A 16,641-nucleotide genomic window follows, 5' to 3' on the forward strand; every position below is an offset into this window, starting at 1 on the left:
AGCTCTGTGCACCCTGGGAAAGGGAGGAGATGGTATTAGGTGTGAGCGGACACTGCTCGTGAGGCAGCCTAACAGGGGAAGGAAAGGTAAGGTAGTCAAAACAGAACGGGCCTCAGCATTCCAGGAAGTAACAACTTATTCAATACATTTTCAGCTTTTACAGCTCAAATCATCCTGGTTTTATTGTGGAATCTGAGGAAAACAGAGAAATTCAAGAACCAGATCTTCGAATTGCAGGAAGAAGAATTTGCATTGATAAACCATTAATTTTTATCAGTTTTGTTTAGCATTAAAATCTCATTTAGTAGTCACAAAAATTCAACAGAGTAGGAATTTATATATCCATTTTACAGGTGAGGAAACAGGATTTGTAAAGCAACATGAGTTGCCCAAGATCACACTGCAAATACCAGCAGAGGCAGGATGCAAATTAATTCTGCGTGACCTCAGGGTCTGTGTTCATCACTGCCAGGAGAGCTCAGCATACACTTAGTTTGCAAGGTAATTTGTCATTATTGTTTTCCTGGCAAACAGCCTAACCCAGCACTTGACCTGAAGCATCTTCTGCTCCCTGAGATTGTCACACACAGATAAGAAAAATTAAGGAGTGAGGCTCTGTCACCCATTTCCCAATACATCTCAATAGAAACCTGAGAGGAAATATTTTCAGAGCAGGAAACATTGTGGATCTGAGTTTGTGAACAATTGCTTTTTGGAAGTCCGAGTTTTTCTACCTACTTCAGAAGGTAGAAGGTAGAACCTTCCCAAACATTGGGTAGGTTCCCAATGTTTGTTCCAAATTCAGAGATTTGACTAACTTTCTGTGTCTGTGCAGCCAGTCCATCACTACTGCAGACACGACTTCACAAATTAAGAGTAATTCTTCATGGTCAAAGGATGAGCTCTATCCCAGACCCATCACCTAATAGCCACGTGGTCTTAAACAGTGCACTTCACCTTTGAAGGTCAGTTTCCTTGGGTGTCAAATTAGGATGGGAGCGACCTCAAAGAATTGGGACCAAATAAGGAAAAACATGTGAAGACATTCTGTCACCTGTAAAAAGCTAGTCATATGAAGCAGTTAGTCATCTTTATTTTAGTTCTTTTCTATGGAAATTAACACACCTTTGGTTTCAAATGAGAGGGGGGAAAAAAAAGAAAGCTCTAAATTGAATAGATTTAATAACCTTGCATGGGTTAGTTTTACAAAAAATACTCTAAAATATTTATGTGAAAACGGGAATTTCAAACTGAGTCTCATGATTTGTCATCAAGCTTGAAGGCAGCTTCCTAAAATAAGAACTGGCCCCTTCATCAACTGGCATCAACTAGATTATGCATTGCAAAACAATCAGCCCATAGTTCCAGAAAGAGAAAGGAGAAAAGAAAAAATATCTATAGAGCTTCCAATTTTTCTTGAATTATTAGTTGGTGCTCTGCAGGATTTCAAGTTTTTTCTTATGAATGGAGCTTCAGAATTACACAAAGCTTAATCTAACTAGAGCTGCCATCACTCAGAAGGTGGGGAGGGGAGAGGAAAAGGAGAGGGAATGATGAGACCAATGCCCCATTCACCTTTCTTTCCAGTGAATAATAAAGTCTATGGGTGAGAGTATCAGTGAGATGAACTGGAATCTACCGAGCCTGAGGGGAAACCTTGAAGCAAGGTGGGAGGTGAAACGAGGTTTTCTATTCCTTGATGCTTCACACAGATGGGAGTTGAGAAGTTAATCATGTCAACCCTTGTTTGACAACAATGACCTAAAAGTGGTTTGGGAAACATCAGCAAACAAGATGTTCCACCTACATGTAAAGAAAACAGTAAATAGGGTAAATACAATTGCCTAATATGTTTGTACTAAATAACTTGTATAAAAAATAAGCTAGCCACTATGCAAAACTTAAATAATAATAATAAATTTGGGTCATTAGACTCAAAATATGTCAGTTTGCTCTATAGTCATAAAACTACCATTTATATTTCCTTTGTATTTCTTTAATATAAAGGGTACGTTTGCAAGTGTTTCTCAGATAACACCTTTTACTTTGAGACCCCAAAGCATTTTGACCACTTTTGTTTTCATAATTATACATTAATATTGTGACATACTTTAGGATTATTTAAGGTTCTTTTGGGAACCTTTATGATATTCATCACTTCTAACTAGTGAAATATTGTTGGCTGAATGAGTAGCCACGTTCATGAACTCATAATGAATATCTTTTATGTCCACTGGGCTGTAACATAATGGGGACACAACGAGGGGCTCTGATTTGGGGGTTCAATTCCTGCTTCTGAGACCTGACAGCAGAAAAGATTTTTAGAGGTACTAGTAAGTGTGGGAAGGGGAAGTAGAAAGGACTGAAATCAAGATGCAGAAATCTCATCCCTGCCTCCTACCAAGAGTTTCCAGAGAGATGGATAAGAAGTTTAGCAGCTTGGGAATTCTCTGGTGGAGCAGTGGTTAAGAATCCACCTGCCAGTGCAAGGGACACAGGTTCGAGCCCTGGTCTGGGAAGATCCCACATGCCGCGGAGCAACTAAGCCCATGCGCCACAACTACTGAGCCGGCGCTCTAGAGTCCACGTGCCACAACTACTGAAGCCCGCGTGCCACAACTACTGAAGCCCACGAGCCACAACTACTGAAGCCCACGCACCTCAAGCCTGTGCTCCGCAACAAGAGAAGCCACCACAATGAGAAGCCCATGCACCGCAGCAAAGTGTGGCCCCTGCTCGCCGCAACTAGAGAAAAGCCCGTGCAGCAACGAAGACCCCACGCAGCCAAAAATAAATAAATAAATAAATTTATTAAAAAAAAAAAATGTTTAGCAGCTCTGCAGCCCTCTGGAGAAGCAGTCAAGGCCAAGCCCTTAGAGCCTGGGCTGCCAGCCCACCGCACATGGGCAGCCATAGCAGGAGTCCTTTGTTTCTAGAAGTTTAGAGGAAAGTTCTTTAGCTGCTCACATTATGACCTGAACACCCTTCCCCTCTTGTGCCCTCACCCCACAGTAATTTCACTTGCTGCCACTCTGGAGCCCCCAGCTCAATGGCTTTCTTGAAACTCCTCCTATCTCACCCTGACTGATAATCCCACACAAAGAACCACAGAGAACCACACCCACCTGGGCTCCTGTTAACCTGCGACAGTAACTGCAGAGAAGGGTAAGGCTCAGGAAAAGCTGATCGGTTCAACAACAGCTTCTTCTGAGTCCCCTGTTGTGTTCTACCTGGCATGGCCACATTCAGGATGCAAGAGAGAGAGGAGAAAGAGGAGACAGTGTCCACTTCTCCGTGTTCATTTTCAGTGGTGTGGATGAGGCACACATCGGGACCCCTTCTGGGTTTTACCTCCTGCAGAGGACCCAAATGCCAGCCATCACCACCACTACCATTGTCATCATCATCACCGCCACTGGGCACTTATTACGTGCTGTGCGATATTTTAAGCACTTGTACATTTAAATCCTTGTAACAAGTCTATGGGGGATATACTGCCTTCCTTCTTTTACAGATGAGGAGAGGCATACACTGAGCTCAGGTCATTAGCCCAGCTAGCAAGTAGGAGAGCCAGGACCCCAAATCCCAGGTAGTCTGACTCCAGAGCTCACTGCTACATTATATTGCCTCTCACAAAACACAAATTGATTTTGAATATCTGATTCTATTTTTGCATTCTTAAAAAAAAACAAACTTTCCCTTATTTAATGTAATACCCAGCAGAGTTGAGACTTTTATCATTATTATTAACATTATTGTCATTACCTTAGGAATTTTAGAAATGATGTCAATCTGCTTTTGGAGCAGACTTTCTGTTTTTTTGGAGGGAAAGAACCAGAAAGGGCTCTTTGGTTGCATAAATAAAAAACACGTGCTCTTATTTTTCTTGGAAAAAAAATGAAGCTATCATAAACCCGGATATAGATGCTGCAGCCCATCCTATTAAGTTCTGTTTTGTAATAGAAATGGAATGTATTTTTAGGATGACTGTATCCTTACAGAATTAGAAAAAAATTTTGGTCCCTTAATATGGACAGGAATTGAGTGATTGGAATAATCCACAGTGTTGTAAAGACTGGATAACCCAGAATTTGGAGGGCAGACGTCACTCTCTGGGTAGTGGTGGGAGCTCCCCATGAAGAAAATGAAGGTTTTTGGTGTCAGTCATTCCATGTGTGGAAGGGAACAGGAGACCAGGGGAGAGACCTGGAGATGTGTGGTGGGTTCTGAGCTTCTGGGGAGAAGGCAAGAAGCTGGGGGTGGGGGTGTGGGAGTTCAGAGGTTGGAGACTGGCCTGGGAGCCCCCAGTGCAACCCCTTGTGGTATTAACTATGTTACTCTCTGTTATTCTTGGACTATCCCTGGGCTTTCAGTTAATCTCCAGAGCCTGGTTTTAACTATGCTTTGGGCATTTGAAAAAAGGGCCAGTGCTCTGGAAACACATGTGGCTGTGGAGGGAGAACTTCGGGCGATACATGGACATGTCAGCATGCCCCCCTGGGGTCCCAGAATCAACAAGAGGAAAGGCACCCCACGAGAGAAAAGATAATCCATCTGAGAGAGAAAGAGGCTTTGACTTTGGGAGTTTGGATATTGAAGGACATTTAGTCATAGTTTAAAGAGGTCTGGAAATAAATCTGGGTTATGCTAAAATAATGTCCACTCTGAACAACAACAGAAAAACCAGCTTGATACATAGTAGAAGATGTTCATTCTACTAGTCAAGTACCTCCCAAACTTAAGAAACAGACCTTTATAAAGAAAAAAATTCTTATGGATTCTCGGTGTTATTATTATTATATTAATTAAATGTATAAAAATATAAAACTAGGTAAAAAGTCCTGATCTTTGTAGTTCTTAGGCATAAAACCAAAACAGATTTCAAAGTTAACCCAAACAGAATTACAAAAGTACACTTTTATTAACAATAGCAATTTAGTGTAACTGATGATGTTGTTTTGGTGAAACTAAATGGCCAAAATGGTTTAAGAACAGAAAGGAACAGGCTTAGTTCCAGTTCTACATTGTGATCTTGGCAGGCTTTTGTAGAGAGTACTTATCAGGATAAGTATACTCAAAAAAATTACAAAGTTCTAAAGCTTTGTTTTCTCCTTCAGGATAAGCAGACCTCCAACTTAATAATAATAAATTCTGCCAATGAGCAATCTTCAAAGGCCAATTTTGATGATCTACCACTTGATAACCATATAAAGCTGCCTTATATGCTCAAAGATGAGGCTATATTTGTGGCATTTTTGAAACATGCATTTCTTGAGAATCTAATACAGCTATGGTGTGAATCAAACAGAACATTTTTCCATTGTGCATTTCATCCTGGCTGACTGCAAGCTGGAGTAAACAAAGAGGCTCTCTGGATAATGCATTTGCTCACTACCTATGTGAATACACTACTCTCAGTGCAGTGCTGCTTCAGCAAGCCTATACCAACACGGGCATGTGCTAACTCAATTCCCCCACACCACCCTTTTTTTTCTATTGCAAAACTTTCAAATAGTGTGCCATGTCATTGTCCTCTGTGTGATGCAAATATGAACAGAAAACAAAATTGCAAATGTAAGCACTGAATGTAGCAATAACAGCATATCATTTTTGTGAAGCTGTTATGGACTAAATGTTTGTGTCTTCCATAAAATTCGTACATTTAAACTCTAACCCCCAATCTGATGCTATTTGGAGCTGGTGCCTTGAGGTGATGAGGGTGGGGCCTCTATGACTGGATTAGTGTACTTATAGGAAGAGGACAGCCCAGAGCTCACTCGCTCTCTCTCTCTACCAAGTAAGAACACAGAGAGGAGTTGCTGCCTTCAAGCCTATAGAAGAGCTCTCACCAGGAACTAAATAGACCAGCACTTTGATCTTGAACTTCCCAGTCTCCAGAACTGTAAGAAATAAATTCCTGTTGTTTAAGACACCCAGTCTATGGTAGTTTGTTACGGTAGCCTGAACTAAGGCAGTGGTCATTTAGATGATTAAGTAGAGACTTGATGTTTTTCTTCTAAGATTACCATCTAAATGATAACTCCTAAAATAAATTCCTGGGCAGAATACAGAAATCCTCAGGAATACATCTGTGGACTCTAGTCTGAGAACCAAGGTGGGTGTTTAGGCTTCCTAGGCTGCTCTGGCTTGGATGTAAGAACAGCCATGGACCGGGCTGCTCTGGCCCTGCCCCCACCTGCTCTGGGAGAATTCTAGCCACCTCTCAAATTCCCGGAAAATAATTCTAGATGTCTCCGGATGTCTCTCCCGAACTCTGAGAACTGGTTCTTACAGGCCCCATGTAGTGTCAGCCCTTTGGCTGTGGCAATATTTCTGGTCATTGTTGAGGAAGAAAAACATCAGTTCTATCCCTTGATGTCCCTTAAGGCCACCACCTCAGTTGCTTCTGCTTAGCAAGGGCCCCATGGGTCTGTCTGCCATCATTGCAGCGTCAGTGCCAAAGCCGGAGCCTAAGTATGTGTGGCTGAGCCTAGGGCACTGAGGTGGTGGGACACAAAGGGGTCTCTGCAGTTGTTGCCATCAGAGCTGCCGATGCCTTCACCTCTCCGTATCCCATGGGAGTTCATAAGAAACAGCTTTCCTAGTCATTCCATGGCTCTCCAGCACTCTGCCCTATGAACCTGAGTCTCCTCAGACCCTCAACTCTGTCTCCTTCACTCAGGGAGTCCGTTGGGTTCCTCCTGGGTTCCCCCTCCCTGTACTGTGGCCTGGAAACTCTCTCAAGGCAATTGCTGGGACAACTGTAAGGCCCACCTAGTTTGTTTCACATTTCTTAGGGGTCACCGTCCTTCATTGTCTGATATTCACTGTCCTAAAAAACATTATTTCATTTAACTTATCAGATTTTTTCAAGTTTTTTTCAGGCAGGCAGGTAATTTCAGTCCTTATTGCTCCATCTTGGTCAGAAGTAGAAATTCCTGAACTGTTCTAGAAAGTAGAAGCAATCTACACTCATAACCACATTGTATAGGCATTGCTGTTGTTCTACATCCTCATGAACTCTTGATATCTTCAGACTTTCTAATTATTTTAAGGATTAAATTAGTTCACATAATAGATTTAATGTGATTCTTCTTACAAGGAATCTAAAGTTTAAATGAGAGAGGACCATGTTTAATCTAAAGGAATGAATCTCTAATCATGAAGTTTCAGGCAATAGGGTACCAGGTAGAGGGATATGCCAGCACCAGGGGAATTAGTCCTATACTCTTTACCATTTGATTATTTCTATTTGTTTAAGGAAAGTAAAATCGTTAACTCATTAAAATTAATAGTTCTGTGAAATGGTGGTAACATTTAATGCCTACTATAAATCATAGAAAAGCACTTAATTCTGTAAACAAAGAGAACCCTAGAGATTCTTGACAAAAATTTCCCACTTAAAGTCCAGAGGAAGACACAAAGATTAAGTGTACACTTACACACACAGGGTGTGCTAGGCGAGAGGAGCAGCATCAGCTGGCCACTTGGGTCACTTTGTGAAGCCCCGCCCTCTCTGGAGACTGTGTTGCCACTGTTAAAAGCACTTACAATTGTTTCTTTGAAAATGACAATATTCCCCAGAGAAACTCTCAAGGAAGAAATCTAATTATCCTGAAATTATTGAATTCTCTAGGTAACAGAGTCTTTATTTCATTTTAAGGAAGATTGTTTGGTATTATTCATAATGGACTATTCTATCCTCCCCTCTCCCACCACGGTTTGGAGAGAGAAGCAGTGGAATTCTTCAATTCTTACTCTGCACCTGGCCCTCATCAAACTTTGCAAACATCCAACACTGTGTAGAAACATTTGGTTTAAGAAAAAAAAAAGACAAAGCTTTGGTAGTAAGCATACTCATTAAACTATAAAAAGTCTCTATAATCTTCATTTTATTTAGTTTTCTGTATTTCTACATCCATAGTCTTCATTCTGAAATAACATTTGTCTTGTGGTTGCTGACGGATATGATGAAACAATCCAAAATCTGCATTCCACAGTTCTTTACAACAGACCAAAATAGCATTCTTGTTCACGCTACGATACCCCAGTGTTGGCGTGTACTCTGGCCAACTAGCAGAGGGCGAACAGAAAATACTTTATTCCTTGGTGCTAGAATATCCTCTTTATAGATACGAAATTGCTTCCTCCAAGGAAGAAACAAAGCTGCTTTATGCTACTTTTCTCCTTGGTCTAACTCAGAGGGTACAAGAAGTGGGAGACAAGGGTGGTCACAGCATTTGTTTCTGGAAATAAAATGTTCATAATTCCTGGTAAATGTGAATTCCAAGAGTTCACGGATGAAAATTAAGAAAATGTTTTCCATCAAAGAACTTTTATTTTGGAGGCTGTAAAACTCAAACTGCCAACAAGTTTTCCACACAATAAGCCCTATTTTGAAGTTTCTCAGATTTTTTTTTTAAGGAATGGCAACCTATGTCTTCTACGCACTCCTCAAGAAACACTTGCAGCAGAAAGAGGTAGCTTGGATTTAGCTGGAAGTACTAGAGTTGCGTCTCCCACTTGCCACGGATTAGATGTGAGGAACAAAAGAGAGGGCCCAGGGGATAGTTTAAACAACCGTTCACTCCTATTCTGGATCTTCCCAAATCCCAAAACAGGAAAGATCTTAAAAACAAATCCTCTAATCATGGCATTTCCTTTCTTCATGAGAATACAGCACATTCCAAACTTAACTGCAGAGCCCTTTATTAGGATGAAACCACTCATTCTAAAATCTAAACGAAACATTCTTGTCAAATGGATCTGGGAGCTCAAATATTACTTCTGTCTCACAGCTGCTGGAAGGAAACTTCAGGATTGCTCTATATGTACACTTCCCTTCCTCCTACGTTCACCAGCCAACAGTCCTACCTTAGCGCTATCCCCCACTCATTCATTCCCACTGGCACCTGCTTTCTTCAGGCCCTATCATCACTTGGGTAAATACGGGTCCTGGATGGGTTTCCCTGCTCTCTGTCTCTCTTCACTCCCAATGGTGTTGCCAGATGCACCTTTCAGACCTGCGAACAGCACTGGATCCCTTCTGTGCATAGAGCTCTCAATAGCCTATTGTTCTTTGTAGGGAGCACACAGGGCTGAGGAGACTAAGCCCCAAATCTCCCTCCCTCCACAACACAGGAGCTGCTCTTCATCTCCCTCTTTTGTCTTACGCAGTTTGCATGAAAGATTTCATCAAAAAGGAAGCATGTTCCTTAAACAAACAAACAAACAAACCAAAAAACCCCACAAACCACTGATCACAAGATAAACCCCTAATTCCTTTTCACGGCATTAGAATGTCCTCCAAGGACAGCCCCATCCTTTCCAGGAGCCTCAGCTCCTGCCATTTCTCCCAATAACCTCAGCTCTAAGCCCTCATCAAGGGCATAACCTCTAACATATCAGGGTTCCCACACCCCTTGTTGGAATGACCTTTTAACTTATCTCCCCCACAAAGGACTTGTAAGCAATCTTGAAGACGCTGCTCATTTGTTACTTCCTCATCGAATCTTCCTCAACTTCCCTAGATAATTATTCCCTTCTTCATGCTCCCGCAATATTATGATCCTTTTATCATCATCATCTTCTATGCTGCATTGCTATTTTGTCTTTCTTCCTTGCACTGTGTCCCACTGACCTCAGCACTGAGCACAGCTTTCTTGGCACACAGTGGGCATTCTCCAGTTAATTAATGCTCTCATGCTGTGTAAAACCAAATCTTTTCCCATCAATTTTATTAAGGCCTGTGTATGAGAACTTCTAAATTCAACCTTTAAAAGCAAATAATCAAATGAACAAAAATATCCACTTACAATATGTAGTACATCCCCTACATACGAACCTTCAAGTTGCGAACTTTTAAAGGTGCGAACTAACTTTGCTAGACTTACCAACAAATTGGACTTACGAACGTGTTCTCAGAACAGAATTCATTCGTATGTAGGGGACTTACTGTACTAGAAAAAGAAAAGAACCTTTGAAGAGGGGGAAGAATGTGGGGTGATTGAACAAAACCAAGAATCACAGCTGATTAACTGAGTTCTGAGTTTTGCAAAGATCTGCTGTTTGTGCATATGTGGAAACTCCTAGGAACTTGTAGGCACCAGGGTGAGCTGTTTTTGAAGGATAAGACTAACATTTTTCCCCTCCATTTTACATACAGTTGAGCATCACTAATTCAGATCAAAGGGCAGGATAACTGTTTGAATTAATGAAATTCTGTGTCATAAGATATTTTCAAAGTAATTGCTTTTTTAACACTTTAGACTTAATTTAATAAAAGCACAGGTTCATTTCAAATGTATGTATTCATCACATGCGAAGTATATTGTTAATCACTTAAGAAAAGTTTAGTATTTGTTTGTGTCACCAATTCCACTACAAGCATTATTTTTCAAAGATAGGTCAAAGGGAAACTTCATGATACTTGGTCAGATGATCACAATTCTGAACTAGGTTCAGATGAACGGTTAACATTTCAACATCATGTTGTTTTTCAGCAAATATGCATTAATGCATAGTATTCCCAAGACTGGAATGAAGAACTGGGCTAGGGAGAGGCCATTCTGTACTCACTTCATGTTTCCAAATTATTTTCATGGTGAATTTAGCCAGTTTTCTGTGGCTCACAAAACTCTAGGCTGGCTTGAGTTTCCTGCTTCCTTCTTTGGCAAGACTACACCAAACCTTTTCAAGAGATGTGTTCTTACTTAGAGGAAAGGAAATATCAGATCCAAGCTGTTTTACATGCACCAGATGCCAAGCACCAAACAAAGCAGCTCAGCTTTTCAAAGGCTTGATATCATAACTCTAGCCACTTGAGTAAAGGCTCAGTCCTGGAATGGCCAAGTTAAATAAGGCAGAATTAGGGCTAAACTGATCTCCACGTCTAGTCTTCATAAATCTGCATGAAGAAGTTGTGAACCAAAGAAAATAAATTAAAAGTGTGTAATACTGGTTCATGTCCAATGGATCTGTGTGCTTTGGTGTTACTGTGAGAACTGTCTCTTCTCAGTGCACAATGATTTTGATTGTGGAGGCGAAACCAAGAAAATGCTGGATTCCAGAAGACAGCACTTCAGAAGATCAACCACTTGGAATCCTTGCCTCTAAGTGAGGAGGAGGGAACAGGTCTCATAGATTTCTTGAGAGCCATTGTCACATCCTAGTGGCTTTTAGAAAGGAAACACGGGAGATCTCTTTCTGGATGCTCATCTCAGGCAAAAGGATACAGAACTGTAAAGAATCAGACATGTGTCATGGATCTGACAGATTGGTGGGATTTCTGGCCCTGAGTAGAGGAAAGTTACTAAGGTCTAGAATGTGGGAGGGAGTTGTACTGGAGAAGAGGTTGATTTTCTAGCAACTGCAGCTGGTTGGATCTTTATAGTAAGTGCCTTTTGATTATAGCTGAGGACCTCTCATTGCACAACACCACTGGGCATCACACACACACACACACACACACACACACACACACAACACAATGTGAAAAGTGCCCCCTAGAGTAGTGCAGTGCAGAATCCCTGCTCCACAGCCCTGTCTGTAACGTATGACCCTGCCTCGTTGGCTGCAGCTGACCGCACCAGGGATGAATGAATGCTTGGCCATGCTGAGCCAATCAAGGCAATCAGATTCTTTATTTTAGTTTTTATTTGTTTATTTTAATTTTATTTATTTATTTATTTTGGCTGTGCCATGCAACCCGCAGGATCTTAGTTCCCCGACCAGGGACTGAACCTGGGCCCCAGCAATGAAAGCACTGAGTCTTAACCACTGGACCACCAGGGAATTCCTGGATTCTTTCTTTTAGGAATTTGGAATCTGAATTGTATCTGAATTGAGACATTTGCAACAAATCAGTTTCCTTATATGAAGACAAAGTAAACTTTAGCTTCTGGAACTGTGTGTCTATATGTGTTGAATGGTGGTTGGGAAGGGGGGACTCTTCTATCTGAGGCTGCATATTCTGCAGAGAGCAAAGAATGAAAGCAATAACTAGAAGTAGCAGTAAGAGATAGAGAGAGGGGCCTCTGGAGGCTCCTGACAACTTCTCTACTCCTGGCTACAGACCTATCCTGAGGTTCACCTGCATTTCTGTTTTGGGGCTCCATGAGGTACCTACATCCTTAAAACAAAAAGTGATACCAAAATTCACTTAAGTTGATGGTTGTTTCTATAATTTAAGAGTCCCAATAAAGATACTAAATAAAATAGGCACTTACAAAATCGGGCCTTGTTTGTAGAAGAATCTGCCCTCCTTTGTAATCGATGCTAGGCTCAGGGAGAACTATATGTAAACCAAATCGGGCTTCCTATTTGCAAGCCCTTCTTAAGGACCTCTAAGAGCAGCCAGGTTAACTGTATAATCTGGCTTTGTAGTTAATATTTCTTTCTATGGTAAAGTCCTTTAAATTCAACCTGTGAGCCACTTGCTGCAGTTTCAGCCTCCTTCTTACTGGTTCTCATCTAAGTGGATTTGGAGAATAAATAACAACCAAACATTCTCGGGATAATAACTTTAAGAGCTAGACATAGAAATAGGCAGGCATTTCAAGCTAACTTGATTCAACCCTCTAATTTGACAAATGAGGAGTCTGAGACCACAGAGGCTTATGTGATTTGCCCAAGGTCACGTGTGGAATTGTGGCAGAGCAGGGACTAGAACCCAGATTACAAGCTTCCTCAAAGCCAGATTTCATCAGAGAGAAATGCTGAAGGCAAAGGCAGTCATTTTTCTGGTTGTTAATTTTAACTTCCCAGTTATATGGTCTGGATAGTTTCTAACACCAGAACACTCTCAAGAGGTAAAATTCCTTGGCAAATAACTGAATGGTTTCTCCGTTTAATTACTGACTCAAGAATACATAGCTGAGTCATAGGCTTTTAAGATCATCTTGACAATTTTGTACTTGTTAGAAAAAAAAAATCTTCTGAACTTTGAGTTTAGATCTCATGAAAGGAGTATGTCGCCAAGGCATCAGTCAAATTTCGGAAAAGTATGTGCCACATGAAGTTAAAATTGTTCTAAACCAAAAAGAAAGAAAGAAGAGGAAAAGAAAGAAGGAAAAAGCATACATACTTAACTACGTGTTAATGGTGTGCTTGTGAGTCATGACAAAGTCAACTTGCAGTATGAGTTATAGGTGGAACTGGCTCTTATTATCAGTTAATATGATGTAGGTTTCAGATAGAGTACAGAAACACAAGTGTGAGGTCAACTAATCCTGCTAAGTCTATAATGCTTCTCTAACATGGCATTATTCAAAGAAAATGCTAAATCCTGAGTAGTCCAATATACTATTGTTCTTTTAAAGAAATGGATTGAGTATTTTGAACTTTTGAACAATTAAAATCCCCTTCATTTCAAATAAACATGGGTTATTATATTGAAGACCTTTTTAACCAAAGGAAAAGAAAAAAAATATTTAACAATATTTAGAATCCTAGGTGCAGTGTAAAATAGAGAGAAGAGACAGAATTGCTACTGTGATCTGTGTGTGTGTGTGTGTATGTGTGTGTGTGTGTGTGTGTGTGTCAAGCTGGGCCCTCCATGTGTAGTGCCTCCCATAAGACAGGTGCCTGGGCTAGTCAATCATGGCTCTGATCCACTAGTAAAAAGTGGAATTTCTAGCATGAAGAGAGACAGAAAGGAAAATATTCCAGGTAAGGCCTAGCATGGTGGAAGAGAGAGAGAGAGAGGGAGGAAGAAAGAAAGAAAGAAGCAAAGAAACAAAGAAAGAAGACAGGAGGGAGGGGAAAGAAGGAAGGAAGGAAAGAAGAAAGGTAGGTAGGTAAGGGAGAGTGAGCAACAGACTAAAGTAAAAAACCTTGTCTTTTCCAGCCGTACCAAGAGAGCTAGTGGATCTCTAGCTATCCACTTCCCTCTCTGGTGCCCTTCAGGAAAGTTGCATAAGAAAATTTTAAGTCTCTACAAATTCTACAGTTCTATGATTCTGGAATATATATCCTGAAAACGAAAATGATCAGCTTTAAGAAAAGCCATCTGATAAATAGAAGTTGTTGCCCCAAAATACAGCTGGAATATTGTACATGACACAGTATACCATCTACCAGAATTGTACGTATCACACTCAACGGACTTTAGTCTTTAACCAGACTCCTGGTCAATTTGACCCTTACTTTCAAAATGGATGATAGGAAATGAATACAGGTCAAAATAACCTGAAGCTTTCCCTCAAGTCACTTTTCTCTATAAGAAACTCCTGGCAAAGAAATCCTCAGTGATGTATAGCAGTTGGTGTATAGCGAAAGTGCCCTCAAGAAGACTGCTGGATTTGGGCCTCCCCTCTCTTCAGGATGATGGCCCTGTGCAAGGTCACTGGTGCTTCTACCTGCTCCAGCCAAGAAACACTCACTACTTGTAGCTCAGAGAACAAGCTGAGCTCTTTGGGACCTCCATCCCTTCCATCTGCCCTTCCTTCTACCTCTCACCACTAACTCCCGCCCCCAGCTCTTCCCTTCCCTACGCACACAGTCCACTCATTCTCCAGGTCTCAGCTTAGTCATCCTCATCTCTCAGGAGCCTCCTGGGGACCTTCAAGCCTGGTCTTGGAGCCCCTCATGATTGCCTGCACAAAACCTGGTATATCAGTCAGCTTTTACTGCACACATAAGCAGTCACAAAACCTCAGTGGAATACAAAAAAAAGCACTTATTCTCATTCATCTGCAGGATGGCTGGAACGGCCCTTGCGCCATGTCTCCTTCTGATGTGCAGTGGTTTACCAGGACCTATTTCCCTCATGGTCATGCATAAACTCAAGCCCAACCAAGCAAGCCCACTCCAAGCCAAAACAAGGCACATGGCCAAGCCCAGAGCCAAGGGCCAGGGAAGTCCACTCTACCTGTGAAGCCACGGAAAGGGTGGATAGTTAATACTAATGCTACAGGGAAGTGAGGAATTGGAACCAACCATTCCACCTGCCCCACCAATATTAATAGCACCTACTACAGCATATTATCATTATCTGTGTGAAGTCTCCCTCTAGATTGTTACCTTCTTAAAAGCAGGAATTATGGTTTTTTCATCTTTGTATTGATAATATGGTATATAATAGGCACTTGAAAAACATCTGAGTGAATGAATGAATGGAGATAGGCAATACTATACCAGGCTCTATCTCTGGTCCTTCATAATACCCCTCCCGTGTGCCTACTGAATGTTCTTACTATTGTAACCAAAAGGACAGCAAAATCAGTATGGATGGGATCTGGTTCCTGTTGGGGTGGAGAGTGAGGGAAAGGAACTCCCATCTAAAGTCACTTGACCAACTCTGGCCCATGTCCTTGATTGCCATTGGCAGCCTCCTTGAAAACAGCTCTCATGTGTCTATCCCAGTTGGGTCCTGAGGTCCCACAGGATTGCAGGCTAAAGCGGTGGGGCTCTAGAACACATTTTTAAAAAGTATTTCAGAATCTGATCTGCTGCTTGGCAATTTGATTTAGAGCAAACAGAGGAAATGGAACACATTTCTAAGCAAATACTTCCCTGATTACTTACACATGCAAATTCATGCACTAAATTTAGATGTGCAATTAAACCTCTAGTTATTTTTGAGTCCACACTTACAGGCCAAATCAGATGCCCGAAGGAGGCACATGGTTGGTTTATTTCTGTGTTTTTGCTTGCGTTCTTAACTCCGGGCTCTCACCTGAAAAGAATGTGTTGGCTCACAGGTCTCAGTGACCCAGTTGTGGGCCTAAAGGAACAAGGTGGTTGAAGGACATGCCAAGTTTTGTGATTTTAAAGGATACAGCTGCTCAGAATGCTGCTCCTCTGGACAGAGAAATGACTGGTGATGATCCCCTCTTAGAAAATTGCAAATAAGGACAGAGTAGGCACCATCCTCTGCACGGCTGTCATTCTTGTAAAGAACAATTAGTGATCAGCTAGCCAAAGCCAGTATTGGTTTCCCATGTGGCAATTAGTTTTTTACATACTTTCATGATCCATATGAAAATGTTAATGCTGCACAATTTTGTGCCAAATGACATGCTCAGATGCCAGTTTTACACATGCAAAGCAGATGAGTGGTTTGGAAAGTTTGTGCTCATCATTACTTTGCAAGAAAATGGCATCACTCCCTCAACTCCTAGTCACAGTGACCAATGGTTCAACTTTCTTTTTGCCTTGCCTACAAAAGTATCATTTACTTAAGTGCTTCCTCACAGAACATCCACGTAACACCACTTTCATTACAGGCAGGAATTCATGACTGGGAGCTTATCCTTGATGGTCAAGCACATGCCCCTCTGTGGGCCCTGATGGACACTTTGCCCTGACTTCCTGCATCAACATGATGGAGAAAGACCTCCTTTGACAGGCACTCAGAGAATGCCCTGCGCTGTCTGCTCTGTTTTCCACTCTCTACCCTACCTTTCCCACTGCTTTCCCTGCTGTAAGCCTCCCACAGACAATGGTTCTGTCCCCTGGTCTCTGCTAAGTAGGAGAAGAGGTCTGCTGTTTTTAAGAGAGTGTGGAGCCCACGATGCATGTATGGGTAATTGTTTAAATACCACTCAGTGAGAATGTACCGCATGCCAGGTGCTGTGCTTACAAACATCAGTGTATTTGCTCCTCAGAAACAATTCTCATAACCCTACAAGATGGACATTA

The 16,641-nt window shown here is 41.5% G+C and overlaps 2 long non-coding RNA genes across 2 annotated transcripts in view; one reads left to right on the forward strand and one right to left on the reverse strand.

Moving 5' to 3' along the window:
- Window positions 1–16,641, reverse strand: part of LOC137205685 (uncharacterized) — a 49,323-nt gene that overhangs the window by 28,035 nt on the left and 4,647 nt on the right. The gene's annotated exons all lie outside the window — the stretch shown is intronic.
- Window positions 4,109–5,930, forward strand: LOC137205683 (uncharacterized). The gene is made up of 2 exons (XR_010934254.1): window positions 4,109–4,219; window positions 5,799–5,930. It is a non-coding gene; the product is annotated as an uncharacterized lncRNA (long non-coding RNA).

The sequence above is a fragment of the Pseudorca crassidens genome, chromosome 14 (assembly GCF_039906515.1).
Source record: "Pseudorca crassidens isolate mPseCra1 chromosome 14, mPseCra1.hap1, whole genome shotgun sequence".
Lineage (NCBI taxonomy): Eukaryota > Metazoa > Chordata > Mammalia > Artiodactyla > Delphinidae > Pseudorca > Pseudorca crassidens.